This window comes from Marmota flaviventris, chromosome 6 (assembly GCF_047511675.1).
Source record: "Marmota flaviventris isolate mMarFla1 chromosome 6, mMarFla1.hap1, whole genome shotgun sequence".
Taxonomy (NCBI): Eukaryota; Metazoa; Chordata; class Mammalia; order Rodentia; family Sciuridae; genus Marmota; species Marmota flaviventris.
In genome coordinates this window covers 21,423,654-21,440,268 of record NC_092503.1, presented here as the reverse complement: position 1 = coordinate 21,440,268, position 16,615 = coordinate 21,423,654, and the positions used below count along the sequence as shown (strand labels likewise).

Sequence of the window (16,615 nt, the reverse complement as noted above, 5' to 3'; positions counted from 1 at the left end):
ATGCTGATAATGTTCAGAATCCAAAGGACAGTCATTATGGGATGAGTACTCAGGAAAAGCTTCAAGGAGACAAGTTGCTTGAGCCATAAGAAAAATGCTCCAGAAGAAAGAACAGGGTGACCAAAAGTATGGGGCCAGTATAAAATGCTTGGTAAATAGAGGGCCAGGGCTGTGGCTGAGTGGTAGAGCATGTAAGGCACGCGTGAGGCACTAGGTTCAGTTATCAGTACCACATATAAATTAAATGAATACAATTTTTAAAAAAGGTCCATCAGCAACTAAAAAATATATTTTTAAAAAAGTATATAGAAAGTGTGAGCATAGCCACACTTGGAACTTGTCTAAGGTCATATAATGGGTCTCTGATTGAGCTAGGAAAAGTTTGAGGTTGTTACTAGATTCAAATAGCTAATTTTACCCTTGTAACAGGTGCTGGAGAGCTCTCATGGCCCATTTTTTTTATTACTATAGCAGAATAGCTGAGTTTGGGAAATGTATAAAGAAAAGAGATTTATTTTGGGTCATGATTCCAGAGGATGGGAAGTCTAAGGTTGGGCTGCCATATCTGTTGGCTTCTAGTGAGAGCCTTGAACTGCTTCAACTCATGGTAGAAAGTAGAAGAGCAGACACCTGCAGAAGAAAGAGAAGGGGGCCTATCTGCTGCTGTAGAGAGCCCATCCTCTCAAGAAAAGCATTAATCCATTCAAGAGGTCTCCGCCACCCTGAAGCAACACCTCCTGTTAGGTACACCTCCCAACACTACTGCATTGAGGAATTCAGCTAGGATTAATATGCTCATCATGCCAACAAGTTAACATGATGGCAAAGTGTAGGATGGACTGAAGGGAGAGACACTGCCTAAGTGTGGCCAGTTAGGAGGCCATTACAAAAGGTCAAGTACAGAGGGGATAGAGCCCGACATGGATAACATAGATATATGAAATACTGACATATTAGGAAGAACTAATAGAACTTCTTAAGGAACTAGACACTGAGTAGGAAGGAGGGGCAAGAATACTAGGTTTAAACTGCAGTGACCAGAATTGTATCAATTGAATGGACTGGATAAGTCAAGAAAGGGAGTGTTATGATTTGGATATTTCAGGTATCCCCTGAAAGACTCATGTTAGACAACACAAGAATGTTCAAAGTTGAACTGATTAGATTATAAGGGCTTTAATCAGTGGATTAATCCATTTGAATAGGCTTCCTACTGGGTAGTAACTTGAGGCAGGCAGAACAGGACTGGAGGAGGTAGTTCACTGGGGGTGTGGCCTTCGACTATATCTTGTCTGTGACTCCTCTCTCTCTGCTTCCTGGCTGCCATGTGGTGAGAAGCTCTCCTTCCCTTCTCCATGATGTTCTGCCTTAACTTAGACCTAGACCAAGGGAGTTAACTGATCATGCACTGAACCTCTGAAACTGTGAGCCCAAAATAAACGTTTCCTCTTCTAAATTGTTCTTGTCAGATATTTTGGTCATGTCTACGAAAAGGTGACTAACACAGGGAGATAATATTTAGGGGGAAGTTCAGTTTTAGATGAACAACCAGAGGGACTGTGGCAGCGTACTTGCCTAGCCTATGTGACATCCTGGGTTTAATTCCCAGCATTACAAAAAATAAAGTGAAGTTGTGTAGATATACTGACATGGAAATGATAGAAAGATCCAAGCAGAAAGAGAAGGTGCTTTGAAAAACTTACAATTGCAAGGTATTATTCAAAACATTTTTCAAGAAATACAGTTTTTCAAGATACGGTTTTTATCTGCATCTCTGGGCACAGTATCAACAGTGCTGGTCTCACCAATTGAACCAGTTGAAATGGGAATATTCCAAGTTCATCACAACATATACCATGCTGTTATGTAGAAGTGTAACGATTGTAACTCAAAAGCAAATGTCAGGGTCACTTTTTAATAATGAAAAAAGTATTACAGACATAAAAGTCTGGAATATTGTATTTGATTGAAAACAATCCTATGGAAAATTGAAAATATAGCCAAAAAATTTAGGGTTGCTATATATTAAGTTGGTGGCTTCAAACGTTTCAATATGTTGTTATTGCTATGAAATAAATTTGGAAGATAGTGTGTAGAGTGGCTTTGTATTAACAGTCTTGGGATCCGACCAATTAAACTGTACTGTTTATGAAGTCATTTAATTTGCCTTCATTCTGGCCTATAGCTTTTGATCCTCAAAATGAAGGGAGTTTTTTTTTTTTTTTAAACAGGGTAAATAGGAATCTCTAGGTTTCCTGATTTTTTAACCCTTGTCAGGGACGACTTATCCATTAGTCACAGAAGCACTGTGCCTATTTTCAAGGGGCCCAGGAAATTTGATTAAATTTTACCTGAGAAGAAAAAAAAATCCAATTATTTTAAGTTATGTCAAGAATAAATTTTAATATTGATACTGTGGAGAGAGGAGCCCACAGTATCAAAGTGCTTAGATCCACGATTGTCATAATGCAGACCTGCCTCCTGTCCTTAAATCTAGGTTTGGGACTCCACCAATAAAACTAATGCTTCTTGCACGATTCTGCATGAATTTATGAATTATATGTGACTGTTATTCTTTATTGATGTTATATATGCACATAATTTAAAGAATCACCTTATTCTACAAAGTTTGCAAAGACAAATATCAGTCTACAGCCCCTTGTTTTCCATATCCTTTCCCCAGAGATGTCTACTTTCAACTTTTAAAGCTTTCATCTGCTTTTAAATTCCATCTTTAAGTAAAATGCTCTTCATGTTACTTATTTTTTTTAGGCTTAGACATTCACTATTGATTTCCCATCAAATGGATAAGGATTTAGATATCATTTCTCTTCCACTCTTACCAAATATTCATAAACATCTTAGCTATTTTCCCTCCTTACAAGGAGTTATTGTATTTATGATTAACTCAACATTCAAGGTTACCAGTATTATGATTCTCTAGGCTATTCAGCATTGACTCATGTGGGCCGTGATTGCTTTTCCTTTATTGTATAAACTGAAGTTTCCCCTCAATTAAGAATAGTCTTGCCCAGAGTAGTGGTGTGTGTTGCAGTCCCAGCAACTTGGGAGGCTGAGGCAGGAAGATCTCAAGTCCCAGGCCAGCAACTTAGTGAGGCCACATGCAACTTGGAGAGACCCTGTCTCAAAAATAAAAATAAAAAATAGATATGGTGATGTAGCTCAGTGATAAATTGCCCCTGGCTTTAATCCCCAGGACAAAAAAAAAAAAAAAAAAAAAGAAGAAGATAATTTTTTTTTCATTTGCCTAGTTTTCTAAGTATATGTTACGCATATTCTCCATCAGACCATCAGATATTTAAATGTCTTCTTGTTACGTTTATTTATGTTGGATATTGTATCAATTTCATGTTCTAAATCTCTTCTGCAGAACTTGCATATATATGATTCAGATGGGCTGTTTCCATGCTTGGTGCATGATCCTGAGTAAGTGGGAATTCTTTTTACACATCTCTTGTGTTGGATCTCATATTATCCTATAGCCCATGGGTTCATTTTTCTCAACTTAATCTATCATTTTGGTGATAGATACATATCTTTCAGTAATTCCCTGATAAAGGTGTGTATGTGGCTAAGGTGGCGATGGGTAATATATATATATATATATATATATATATATATGAATTTTTTTTTTTTTTGTGATGCTGGGGATTGAACCCAGGGCCTTGTACATGCAAGACAAGACAAGCAGTCTACCAATTGAGCTATAGCCCCAGCCCTTGGGTAATGTTTTTGACTGAAGGATCTTTACCCTCACACTTAGTTGTGAAGAAGGCTAGACATTTATTTAATACCAGTTGGAATTCATTTCCCGTGAGAATTTTGAATACAGTGCTCCATCTTCTCCTCACTTCCTGAATTGCTGTTGAAAAGTTCAGAGCCATTTTCATTTGTGGTAATTTTACATATGATCATTGATTCCTTACCACTCTGAAAACTTGCAGAATCTTCTCACTGACCTCCTTTATCTTCTATTGGTGGGACTGCTGTAACAAAACATAATAGACTGATGACTTATAAATGACAGGAATTTTTTCGTCACAGTTCAGGAGGCTGGAAGTTCAAGATTGAGGTTGTAATATGGTGGGGTTCTGGTGAGGCCCCTTCAGGGCTGCAGATAGCTGTCTTTTCATTGCATCCTCATTTGGCTAAAAGAAAGCTTTTTGTGGTTCCCTTTTTAAAGGGCACTGATCCCATTCAAGAAGGCTCCACCCTCATGGTCTGATTATCTTCCAGAAGACCCACTTCCTAACACCAGCACATTGGGGATGAGGATTTCAGCATATGAATTTGGAGGGATACAGATATTTGGTCCAAACACCTGTGTCTGAAACATGTCTGGTATACATGGTGTGGGTAGATTTTTACTACTGGATACTTAGTGAGCTTTTTTTGTACCAGAAACATATATTCTTCAATTTTCAGAAATCTTAAAAAATTATTAAATTGGTGAAACAATTGCCTTGAATTTTCAGTTTCTCTTTGAGGAACTTTTGGACTGGCCTTTTAATTTGCTTATGTTTTTCCCTTTTTTTTTTTTTTCCTTTCTGGAAGATTTCTTTTACTCTTTTCTTGCAATCCATCGATTGAGTGTTCATTTCTATAATCATGTTTAATTTTTTTTGTTGTTATTGTTATTTGCTTGTTTTCTGTAAGTTTATATTTTTAGTTTCCTATCCCCCCCCCCTTTTTTTTCCTTAGTATGGGTGAGTGAACCCAGGGGCACTTAACCACTGAGCCACATCTCCAGTCCTCTTTACTTTTTATTTTGAGACAGGGTCATGCTGAGTTGCTTAGGGCCTCCCTAAATTGCTGAGGCTGGCTTTGAACTTGTGATCCTCCTGCTTCAGTCTACGGAGTCTCTGGGATTACAGGCATGCACCACCATGCCCAGCCAGTCTCCTATTCTTAATTCATTAATATAAAATCTTTTACTAACTGTTCATAGATATTAATACTAGTTTTAAGTATTTTTCTTTTAACCTAATCTTTCTTTCCAAGTTTTGTTGCTTGTGTATTTCAATGCAACATTTGTGAGAGATTATTCTCAGATATCCAATAATTTTTCTGTGATTTTTTTTTTATTCATGGCTATGATGGGGACTGAACCCAGGTCTCATGCCAGTTAGGCAAGTACTTGTACCACTGAGCCTCATCCTCAGCCCAGATGTCTGATAATTGTTCATAATTGGGATGTCAGAATAAAAAGGTGAGGAGAGCTCTCTGTGCATGGATGACTTTCATTTTATTCAGTATTGTCTCTCTTTAGGTGTTTCTTTTGGGCTGTTCAGATTCCCTGTAGAAGGTGCTTCCAGACTCCTTGTTGCTCTGGGAGAGGAGGCTGTGGTGTCAGCTCCAAGTGTATACCCTTGACTTGGATCTCAGAGATCCTCTGGTTTCCAAGAATACATTTCTATTCTTCTGGAATTGCAATTGCCCAGCTAGGGTGGACCAAGGAACTGGGGGATCTAAATACTTTTTTTTCAGCTAATCTGTTTTTTCCTTTCCCCCATCACTGTCCGCTTACAGGGCACCTGGTGCCTCTAATTTCTGGGCTTTTTGCTGACCTTTCAGTGGAAATTGGATTTATATCAGCTGCCCCCAATGCTGACTTAGGGTCAGGCTTTTCATACCTATGAAGTCCATTTCTGTTTGACCATCTACTTTCCTGCCTCAAAAGTGTTCTTCTCATTGTCTCCTTTTCCTTGTGGTTTTATGCCTTAAAACAAGTCCCTTTGGTGTAGTTTCAGCAGGCTATGGGAAGAAGCAAGATTGCAGGGTGTGTTCAATTGCCATCTTTGCTTGGAAGTCACAATTGAGTCTTTCAAGAGTTTAAACTACTCATTTTTTTTTTTTTAAGATAAATACAATAATGTATAGGGCTTTTGAAGTTTTGGATAATTTATAAAAATATGATCATACTGTCAATTTGGTGGGTTTGTTTGATTGTTTTTTTGTTTGTTTGTTTTATTTATTTATTTTTTTTGTACTGGGGATTGAATCCAAGGGTGCTTTACTACTGAGCTATGTCTCCATCCCTTTTTATTTTTCATTTTGAGACAATGTCTCACTAAGTTACTGAGGCTGGCCTTGAACTTGAGATCCTGAATGATGGTCAGTCTTAACATAGCTATTTGATTGACCCAATGTTTTGCAAACTGCATACTGGAGTAATATTCTAACCTTATTTATGGAAAAATAAAAATAATAGACTCCTTATGTGGAGTTACATTTAAAAAATTTTTTAAAAATTGTTTTAATTAGTTATACATGACAGTAGAATGCATTTATGTACTTTGATATATAATACTACGTAAATGGGGTATAATTCCTCATTTTTCTGATTATACATGTTGTAAAATCACATTGGTCATGCAATCATATATGTACATAAGGTAATGTCCGTTTCATTCTATTAGCCTTCCTAGCCCCATATCCTCTCCCTTCCCTTCATTTTCCTCTACCTGAAGTAACTCTATTCTTCCCTAGGGCCCCATGCCCCTTATTGTGGATGCTACATATCAGAAGAAAACCATTCAGCCTTTGTTTTTTATAATGTTACTTAAGTGTGTACAAATATATGTGTGATCTACATAGGCCTATAGCTCTTGTCCATTTACATAAACAAAAGCAAAAAAGATCACTTGATACAATGTATCAAGTACTTAATACAACTTGATCACTATTTAGTTCAAACTAACAACATAAATGTAATGTGATAGTTACTGGTTTAACCGAACTAAATTGCTGCTGTAAATAAGAGTTATGTGTTTATTGATGCATCCTGGGTTCTTTCATGGTCCCCAGCCATGTGTTACTATGTGGTAAGGAGAAACACATTCTCCCATCTGGCTGAATTCAAAATACACAGAGAACTTTTCACAGGTTACAAGATCTGTAATTTTGTGGTTATCATTGCATAACAATGCATCTTTTACCTACAGCTTGCATCAATTCTTTTTATGTTTTGTCCTTAACAAATTAAACAGTACTTCATGCTGGGTGTAGTGGCTCATGCCTGTAATCCCAGCAATTCTGGGGGCCAAGGCAGTAGGCTTGCAAGTTTAAAGCCAGTCTCAGCAATTTAGGAAGGCCCTAAGCAACTTAGTGAGACCCTTTCTCAAAATAAAAAATCAAAATGGGCTGGGGATGTGGCTCAGTGGTTAAACACTCTTGGGTTTACTCCTGGTAACAAACAAACAAACAACAATAACAACAAAAACCACCAGTACTTCATGATGGCCAGGGAATCCTAAAGCATACAAATCTTGGCCCTTATTTTAATTTAGAAGTATTTGCTGAGGAAAGTGTCCACTGCACACATGAATTAACTAATGACATCCTTAGGGCTTCAGATCCCTGAGAAGTCTCTGGGAGGGGAGGTGACAGTTTGATCCAAACAAGTATGTACTTGTATACAATTTCCAAAAAGAAAAGAATCTTTCCCTGGATTTTTCTGTTTTGAAAAGTAAAAGCAGATACATGAATAAAGATGATTATTGGTAAAAGGGTACATGATACACATTTCTATTATTTTCTTCTAGTATAGACAGCCATGATGATTGTAACTACATCTACTATAATGGGAATGTTCCCTCCAGAACTTATGTTGAAATCTAACCACCAGTGTGAGATATTAAGAGGTGGGTCCTTTTAAGAAGTGATTGGGTTATGAGGACTCTGCCTTTCTGAATGGATTAATCCATTCAGGGTCAATAGTAAAGAGTTAATGTGTTGTTGTGAAAGTGGGTTTGTTATAAGGCTCTTTCTCTTGCATACATCCCTCTCACCATCTGATATCCCATGTTATCTCAGGACTTGCAGAACCCCCACCATCAAGAAGGCCCTTAACAGATGCAACTCCTTGGCCTTGGACTGCCCAGCCTTCAGAACAGTGACCTGAATAAGCCTTTGTCCTTTATAAATCTCCCAGTATATGGCAGTCAGTTATATTCAGCAATAGAAAACCAAGTAAGATGATACCAAAACACATTTTGAAAAACAAAGCAACTGAGCTTGTTAAAATAATCAATACTTGAAATTGTATAACACCAACAAACTGCTCAGATATTTTACCCTTTTATTGTGATGGAATTCCTGGGTTCTTCCTCAGGTACACATCTCTGGAAATACCCAATAATCAACAAGAAGGAGCCTCTGGTCAGTTCTCCCTGGGAAAGAAGCCCACAGAGCATCTGGTCCTGCCTTCCAGGCCCTTACCCCAGCCCAGGAGAACTGATGGAGCAATGTGCCTCTTAAAAGCAGGATAAGAACACAGATGAATGTGACACCCATCTAAAATCTATAAGAGAATTTTCTAGAAAGAAATAATGGTTGACAAAAGAGAGTCAGTTGATAGATAACATCACTTGGTTGGGATTAGGTTTAAGTTATGTTGACCACCATTCCTCAGTACATAAAGGCAGTGCTCAGCGGAGGGGGAATCTGGAGTAATGTAGTACATGACTTCTGGATGGGATTTAAGAATATTCTACTGACCTATGTGGGCTTTCTTGTCTGAGAAGTTACATTAGAGTGGACTCTCAATTCCAGATGGATGTATCTATTTGTAAGTAGACTTCAAGACTCTGCCCAGGAACCTGAGCCTTTCCTCTGAGCAAGGAGCCTGGCAAGGCTCACCTGAGAGTTTGGACCATGATTTAGGGCACATTCCAATTACAATATCCAACTAGAGTTCAGGGCAAGGGCATTCTTGCACAACCTAGTCATGTGAAGTGCCTGACCATAGCATGGAAATCTATATTTCCAAGCTAAAGCTAAGGTTGTGAGAGATGTTTGGATTAGCTGTGTTAGGGATTTGAGGGGACCAAGCTGGACTTCAACCCATCACCAAACACATCCCATGTTCTCTCTTAGCTTTAAGCCTTCTTATAAGCCTACTCTTTACCTGATTAATTTTAGATTAGACTAGATAATTTTAGTTGCAAGTTACAAAATTCCAACATGAGTTAACTTTCAGAATAAAGGGAGTGATACAAAAGGCACTTTGAATGCCTGTGGGCATAAACCAGGGGCTCTCCCTCCTCCAGATTCCTTCTCCTAATTTTTTCAGCAATGTTTTCCTTTTCTCCTATACACATGGAATGGCAGCTAATAAATAGTAGGAGCAGAAGAGGAACATGGTGGAATAGTCACAATTTTATGTTACTCCAGTTTACTAATTTTGGGAAAAAAAGAGAGAATTTTCCCTTCCCAGTGTTGCTATGAAAATTCCTTGGGGAAGACTTAGCGCGATCTCTTGTCCTTTCTTAGCTTAATCACTACAGCCTGGGATGGGACGCTAGGATTGGCTATTCCTGGATCTTGAGCCCACCCAGAGAAGTAATTGACAAAATCTACTGGAGCAGGAGAGGAGCAATTTCCCAAAGGGATAAAACGCCTTCAAAAATATGGGGAACAATGCTGGGCAGAGGCATGACAACACATGTTCTTTTTGATACCTACACCCCCCTGCCCTAAGACTCAGTTCAGGTGTTCCTTATTCATGTCTGCCTATTCCTATCCTTCTCCTGGAGGGTAAGGTGTCCCTGTCCTGGCTCACATTATGTCTTGGCCATATTGATGAACTTATGTTAATTTATAATGGTCTCTTTGTTCATGAGCTCTTTAAAGATGGACACCCTGGCTTATACCTATTTGCACATCCAGGCCTTCAGCAGATACTGTTTGTTTCAGAGATGTCTGCAATAAAGAAGTAAAGATGATCACAAAGTGGCAGTGAATCCTCTTAAGAGAAAGCGGAAGGAGCATCATAAAACATAAAAAGGACCAGATGAGGATAAATGCTTTCTATCAGCTAACTCACTTGATTCTCATAACAATTCAAGGGGGCATTATTTCTTCTATTTTATGTACAGGAAATGAAAAGTTACATTTTAAAAGCTCATAAACTAATAGCTATCAGAATCATAATTAGCACTTAAGTGGCTGAAATCTAGCCTAGTTTTCATCCCGCTACACTAACCGTCTCCCCTCTCTTCCTTCCTCATTTTCTCTTTGTGAACAATGAACTCTTACAACATCGGGATTTTCTCTTTTCATTTCTCATTCATTTGGACATCTCCTCTTCCCATTGTTATTATTTTACCTAAATGTACTCCTTAGCCAGTTTTGTATCTTTCATTTGCTTCTTTATCTGTTAAATTAAAGGGTTGTAGCAGAGTCTGTAACATCCCTTCCAGCACCAACATTATGAAATTACACAAAGTAAATTGAACCAAGTGAAATTAGCACGTATGATAAACCCAGCACAGGGTGTGTTTTATTCAGAAGTGTTTTCTGATTCCCAGTGGGCAGTGCCCCTGGAGGAGTGGGGCTGGGCTTAATACCCTTTAGGGTCTGCATGGCTCTTCCTTCCCTTTTTGGGTCTCTTTAATTCTTCCTTTATTTCCATTGGTTGCTCTCGCTCCCCATTAGTCCCTTCCCTCTTTGGAGTTGCATTTCAGCCCCCCATCCTTGGTATCCATCTCCTCCTTACTTGCTTGCCAGCAGACTCTTAGAAGCCTGTTTCCTCAAATCCAGAACAGGTTACGTGGCTGGGAAGAAGCTGAAGGTATTAATAGCTGTGGGTAATGGCGAGGGTGGTCTGAAACTAGATGAAACACTTGAATTCTAAGAGATGAAGCTAACCATAGATATTTTGAAATTATTATAGATCCTGTATAAATATTTTTCTTTTCTGATAGAGCAATTTCTGGGCCCCTCCATCATCCGAAGTGTTCTGAGCTAGCTCCCTGGGCACAGTAGCTCCATGGGTGGTTCCCAATCACCCTCATCTAACCTCCTGGTTGTACATTACAGCTGAAGTTGCCTGAGCCTCACCAGACCTACTAAATCAGAATTTCTGGGGGATGGCAGGCAATCTGAATTTCAAATATGCTTCCCTGGTGATTTTTCAGTTCACTGAGTTGTGAGGAACTCTGCCTTTGTGTTATTTATTCTCAAAAAGTTTCATGCATTATTATCATTTTTCTTTAACTCGATTATAAAGAATTTTATTTATAGCTATTTTCAACTTGCACAAATACTAGATGTTTGACTGAGGAATTCAGTCACATATTCAGTAATTACTCTAGTATCTCTTATATACAAGCCACAGATTTGTATTTTGTGTTCCTGAAAAAAGATAAGAAAAGGTAAATTCCCTAAGCTTCCCTACCCATTTCTTTCACACAGGGCTTTACTCAGCCAACACAAGGGGTACAGCAGAAGGGTTGTCTTGTTCTTTTTTAATGCATTGTGCCATTTTCCCACATTTCTATTGTTTAAAGAGAAATTGCATTTATATACTCTTGCACAAACTTCAGTAGAAAATATTTTCTTCTTTACTCTTATTTCGGGATGCAGTTTCCTGGATATGAACAATATCTAAGTGACTCATTTCTACATATTATATATACTGCATATATATATTTGAAGCTGTACATATACTCCTCATCATGATTTTCTGTCAAAATCTTTCTTTCCTAAAGTGACACCAATGCATTTTTCACTATTTCCTGGTAATTGTAGGGCAATTCTGATTTTGAACCAACAGTAGGCCAGGACCGCATTCCTATCACTTTCTCCAAATGCTTTACAGTGATCTTGCAATGGTCAGACTAAATCTTACCAGACCCTGCCCTTACCAGTGTATGGAGTGCAAGTAGATGCTGGTTGCAGGTGTGATAGTGGCTATCTACGCCTCCTGGTGGGTGGCCTGTCTTCATGGTCTCCTAAACTAGATTTTGAGGATGTGAAGGAGGATCACAATGCCTGCTCTATGGAAATTAACCCTCTTAGGTCAAGATCTCCTGCTAAGTGTGGTTTCCCTACCTAACAAAGAAGCAGGACCAACTTGTCCTCTTGGTTACTCCAGGAAGAAGACTTTCTTTGACATTTTGGGCCCACCACCTACAAAGACTACCAATCTCTTTGAGAAAGCCTAGCAAAAGGTAGGGCACAGGTCCCCAGGTAACTTGCCATCAGTAGAACAGTTCAATCCTTTGCAAAAGGTAGCTGTTGTCCCTTATGCCTCTTCCTTTATAGCCTTTCAGGAATCTTGAATAAACAACCCCTCAGCTGAAAAACTCAGAAGTTATAAACACCTGTTTTTCAAAAAAATTGAGCTAAATAGTTAGTATTTGTGCTGCAAATATTATCTATTTAGCTCAAATTTTGTCACAACTTACAAAGTGCTTTACAGCTATCATTTTAAGTGATAAAGTCATCAAACAGTCCAATGTGGCCTTATTATCTTTCTTAAAGAAGAAATCTGAGTTTCCATCGGCTCCACCAGGGATACCAGGAGAAATGAGCTGCTTTATGTGTCTCTAAGATTACTAGGTAGCACTTGATCTATTCTGTTCTTATGGCACTTATCGTGGATCTTGCATATATTTGTTTACATGCCTTATCTCACCTACAGGATTCTACATTCTTATGAGGGCAAGATCTCTATCAGGCTTCTTTGAATTATCCCCAGTTACCATCATCCCCATTTACTCTACACCTGGCAGGCCCCAAATTTGTTTTGTTAAATGAAGGAAGCAATGAAAAGTGAATGAATATCAAACCCATTTTGAGTTAATACTGAAGATTTTATTTGGCTTATATGAAGAATATCCCCCAAAGGAAGGAAGCTATGCTGGACAGTAGATTTCTATAACTCAGAACCTCCTACCCCCAACAGCATGTAGAGACCAGGAGGCTTGCAGTTCATAATTAACAAAAGTCTAGTGAATTCTTTCTGAAAAACTTGTTTTTGAAGTCCCTTCTGGTTTATCTTTACTGCCTCATAAACTAACGCTTAAAAAAATGAAGCTAGCAAGAAGCCAGAGCTTGCTTATCATTTGTCCTCTCCTTTTGGTTGATACCACCTAGGAACTTGGCTGTTTTTTTTCCATTCTCTTCCCAAGTGTGATGATCATGTAAAAGAATAATAGGAATGCACAGGGAATGAAATGTAAAAATAAGAAAAATGCACACAAAGCACAAGTTCATTTCTTCCCAGGTATTTTTTGGTATTTGCTTGGAGTAGGTACTATAAACAGATGTGTTTGTGTGCAAATTGAAAAAAATAGAAGAACAAGGTCAGTGCAAACACTATTGGTACATATAAGCGAATATGAAACGCAATTTCAAATATTTTCTTAATATTAAAAATGATGCTACAGGGTTTGATGGTGGCTCAGCTGTAGAGTGCTCCCCTAGTACGTGTGAGGCCCTGTGTTCGATCCTCAGCACCACATAAAAAGATAAATAAATAAAGGTACTGTGTCCAACTACAACTAAAAAATAAATATTAAAAAAATGATGCTACAATGATCAAATTATATTGACATATTGTTATCTATATAACAACGAATTCCACAATTATGTCTAATTATAATGCACTAAAAAGAAAGAAAGAAAGATGTTAAGAAAATTCTGTAAACATTATCTTTGGATATAGGTCCAAAAAAATTAGCAACGTCAGCAAACTGAGATGGGGTCATTTGAGGAGCATATGGAAGACTTAAAAAGAAAAAATTGCCCTAACTAGAGACCCAGTTGCCTGGGGGGGGGGGGGGGGCGTGACTCACAATTTCGGATAATCTGAATAAAGGGCACTGTGTTTGGGCAAGGCTTCATCGTAGCTTAGTAGCTTTCTCTCCCAGCTGCAGGGTTTGCTCCCGAAGCTGCGCAGGGAGCGCCGCACCGGGCCAGGCGGCTGCGGGCTGGGAGGGTGCGCAGGGCAGGCGCTGATTGACGGGGCGAGCGGTCAGGTGACCCGGCGCCACGTTCCCGGAGTGGGGCCCGAGGTGGCCGCCGAGGCCCGGTTAGGGACGAACCCGGAGCCGAAAGGCAGGTTTCCATGAACAAAGTTGCTGGGCCAGCGGCAGGACGGGAGAGCCGAGCGGGAGCGCTGGAGCCGCGCGGGCCGGAGGCCCAGACCTGCTGGGCCTCTTCCTGGGGAGAGCGAACCCCCGGGTGCCCGGACGCGAGCCCCTTTCCAGGGGCAGCGGCGCGCGGCCGATCGCTCCCGTGCCCCACCCTCTCTCTTCTGCCTCCAGCGCTCCATTCCAACAAAGGGGCAGGCCCGCGGCCGGGAGGAGGAGGAGAACGAGGAGGAGGAGGAGGAGGAGGAGCCGCCGGAGGAGCGAGCCGCTCTCGCGCACAAAGTTGTGGAGTCGCCTTTCCTCGGAGAAGAGGGACGGCCAGCGGTAGCCGCCGCGGGCTTTCTCCCGCCGAAGGGCGAGGAGGAGTCTCTGGTTCCCGAAGCCGATTGGGGAGCCGGGGGGAGCCGTGCCCCCCTTCTTTTGAGTCATCTTTGCAGACGGAAAACTCTGTAGTGTTTGGCAAACTTGGTGCCTGCGCGCCTGTCCCAGGTTTGCGCTTGAACTGTTTTGTTTTTGTTTTTGGCGGAACTACCCCGGAGGAAGATTGCACAAGTCAGGGGCTTTTCCAAATCGGGTGTCATTTTTAATTTTTTTTTCTCCTTTCGAATCTTGTCTGATCCTCCACATTTCATTTAAAAAAATCACCAAACAAAATAGCTCGCACTACCAAATTCACCCTCGTGCACATCCCCCGTTTACTACGACCCAAACCCTCCTAGAGGAGTCCGTGGTCCGCTCCGGACGCGCGGCTGCGGCGGCGGCGGCGGCGGCGGCGGCGGGTAGGCGCGGTGGCCCGCGGGCGAGCAGGTAAGCCCATGCATTATTGAAGTCTGGGACTGGGTAATATGACCACAGCCTGCGAGGGAGTGGGGCGGGAGGTGGGAGGAGGTTGGACTTTTCTCCAGCTCTTTTGCCCGGGATGGGTGTCTCGAGCTCCTCCTAAGTCCCAAAGTCGGAGATGTAGCCAACTTTGGGGTGCACTTTCCTGGGAACCTCAGTTCGGCTTCCCTGGGCGGGGGAGAGAATGCCAGAAGCTTGAGGAGCTCGGGCGAGAAGGTCGTTGGAATCCGGACTAGCTGTGAAGGATTCAAACCCCTCCGATCGGCTCGGTGCTGCCGCCTTGTTCCCCCAGTCCTCCCCTCTGCTGCGGGAAGAGGGTCGCGTGTCCGTGCTTCGCGCGGAGAAGGGCGCTGGGCCAGTGATCTCCAAGAGGACGTGGCCTCCTAGGAGAGCCTGTCACACATACACACCCCGTCCCCGGGAAGGCGGGGCCCCGGCAGTGTCTGCTAGGAGAGGGTGGAGAGAGTGTGGTTTTGTAGTCAGTGGGCTGGGGAGCACTTCCCAGCCCGCCGCCTGGCAGGGGACGTGCTCGACCTCTGGGTGGTTGCTGCTCCAGAGGGTGGGGCCCCGGAAAGTGTGGCGTTCCCTGCCAGCAGCTCCGGAGAGGTTACGGGACGGGGGTGCCCTATTGGTGGCTTGTCCCGCACAGTTGCCTCGCTTTCCGGACTCTTGGCATCCCTTGCTGCAACTGACAAGGTAATTCATTCTCTCTTTGGTCCGGGGTCCGAAGCTCTGGTTGCCCAAGGCCACTTACAAAACCCACAAAGCTCTAATTGTAGGCTGTGCAACTTTTGGAAGGCCTGTTGATAAAAGATCAAGCCTCAGATTCCGAAAAGGACTCATTTCAGGGGGTTTTCAAGGGAGGGAGAAAACGTGTTCGATCTCCTAGAGCAGGGGGGGCCCCCGCACTTTTTTTTTTTCCACATTGACTTGGAGAGCCTTGGGTGTAACTCCACGGCCCCAAATCCTGGGGTGTTCCTCTCTCCCAGACAGGGCGGCCTCTTTCCCAGTTTTCAGGTCACCTGGGTCACCAGGGCCTCGCGGGTCAGTGCGCTTGGGAGGGTCAGTGCACCGGTAGCCGCTGCCAGAGCGCACCAGGTTTAAGATGAGCCGGGTCCAGGCGGCTGCAGTCCCATACATTTTTTTTTTTTTTTTTTGGAACTTGCAGCGGTCTCTGTCACCTCCGGGCTGGCTGCGCATGGGATGGTTGCTGATGTGCGCTGGGTACGCAGGCTGCGGATAGCGCAGGGTCAGGCGAGAGCTGGAGGAATGTGAAGCTCTTGGGTACTTAAGGCGTCAAGGGTCAGGGTTTATGTGGGGCCATTCACCGGCCCTTTACCCGCATTTATGGGACTGATGAGACAGTTCTTGAACTCTCCTTTGGGTGTTTACCTCAAATTTATTGCTCCTGTAAACAGTATTAATCACAGTTGTATTAACCTTCCCTGGAGCGCTTCCGAGTGTGAATGGCAGTTCTTGGCCCTGAGAGATTTCTTTTACTATGCTTCAAGCTGAGCGGCAAACTTGTGTTCCCTTGGCTTCGCTTTTCCACGCTTTCCACCAGGAATGGTTTTGGTTCCTAGTGTAAATGAATAGTTTTTGCCCAAGGATGTAAATCGCGTTTCCATCATAATTGCACATCGTTGAAAATTCATTCATAATAGCACCTTGTTGAATGGTGCATTTTTTTACATTGTATATTTCCAAATTAAAAAAAATTAGGGGCCTGGGGTTGTGGCTCAGTGGTAGAGCGCTTTCCTAGCATGTGTAAGGCACTGGGTTCCATTCTTACATATAAATAAGTAAATAAAATATATAATAAAAATATATTTTTTAAAAAAAACTTAAAACATTACTTTTGGCTTTAAGGCCAT

At 41.6% G+C, this 16,615-nt stretch overlaps 1 protein-coding gene across 2 annotated transcripts in view; it reads left to right on the top strand.

The window, feature by feature from the left end:
• The first annotated feature begins 14,045 nt into the window (after window positions 1–14,045).
• The window catches only part of Utrn (utrophin), a 515,075-nt gene continuing 512,505 nt past the window's right edge, over window positions 14,046–16,615 (top strand). The window contains exon 1 of one of the 2 annotated variants that reach the window (XM_071612949.1): window positions 14,046–14,708. The gene's annotated coding sequence lies outside the window, so the exon portion shown is untranslated. Of the gene's footprint in view, window positions 14,709–15,233; window positions 15,438–16,615 lie in introns of those variants that run through there. The other variant, XM_071612948.1, reaches the window with a different exon arrangement.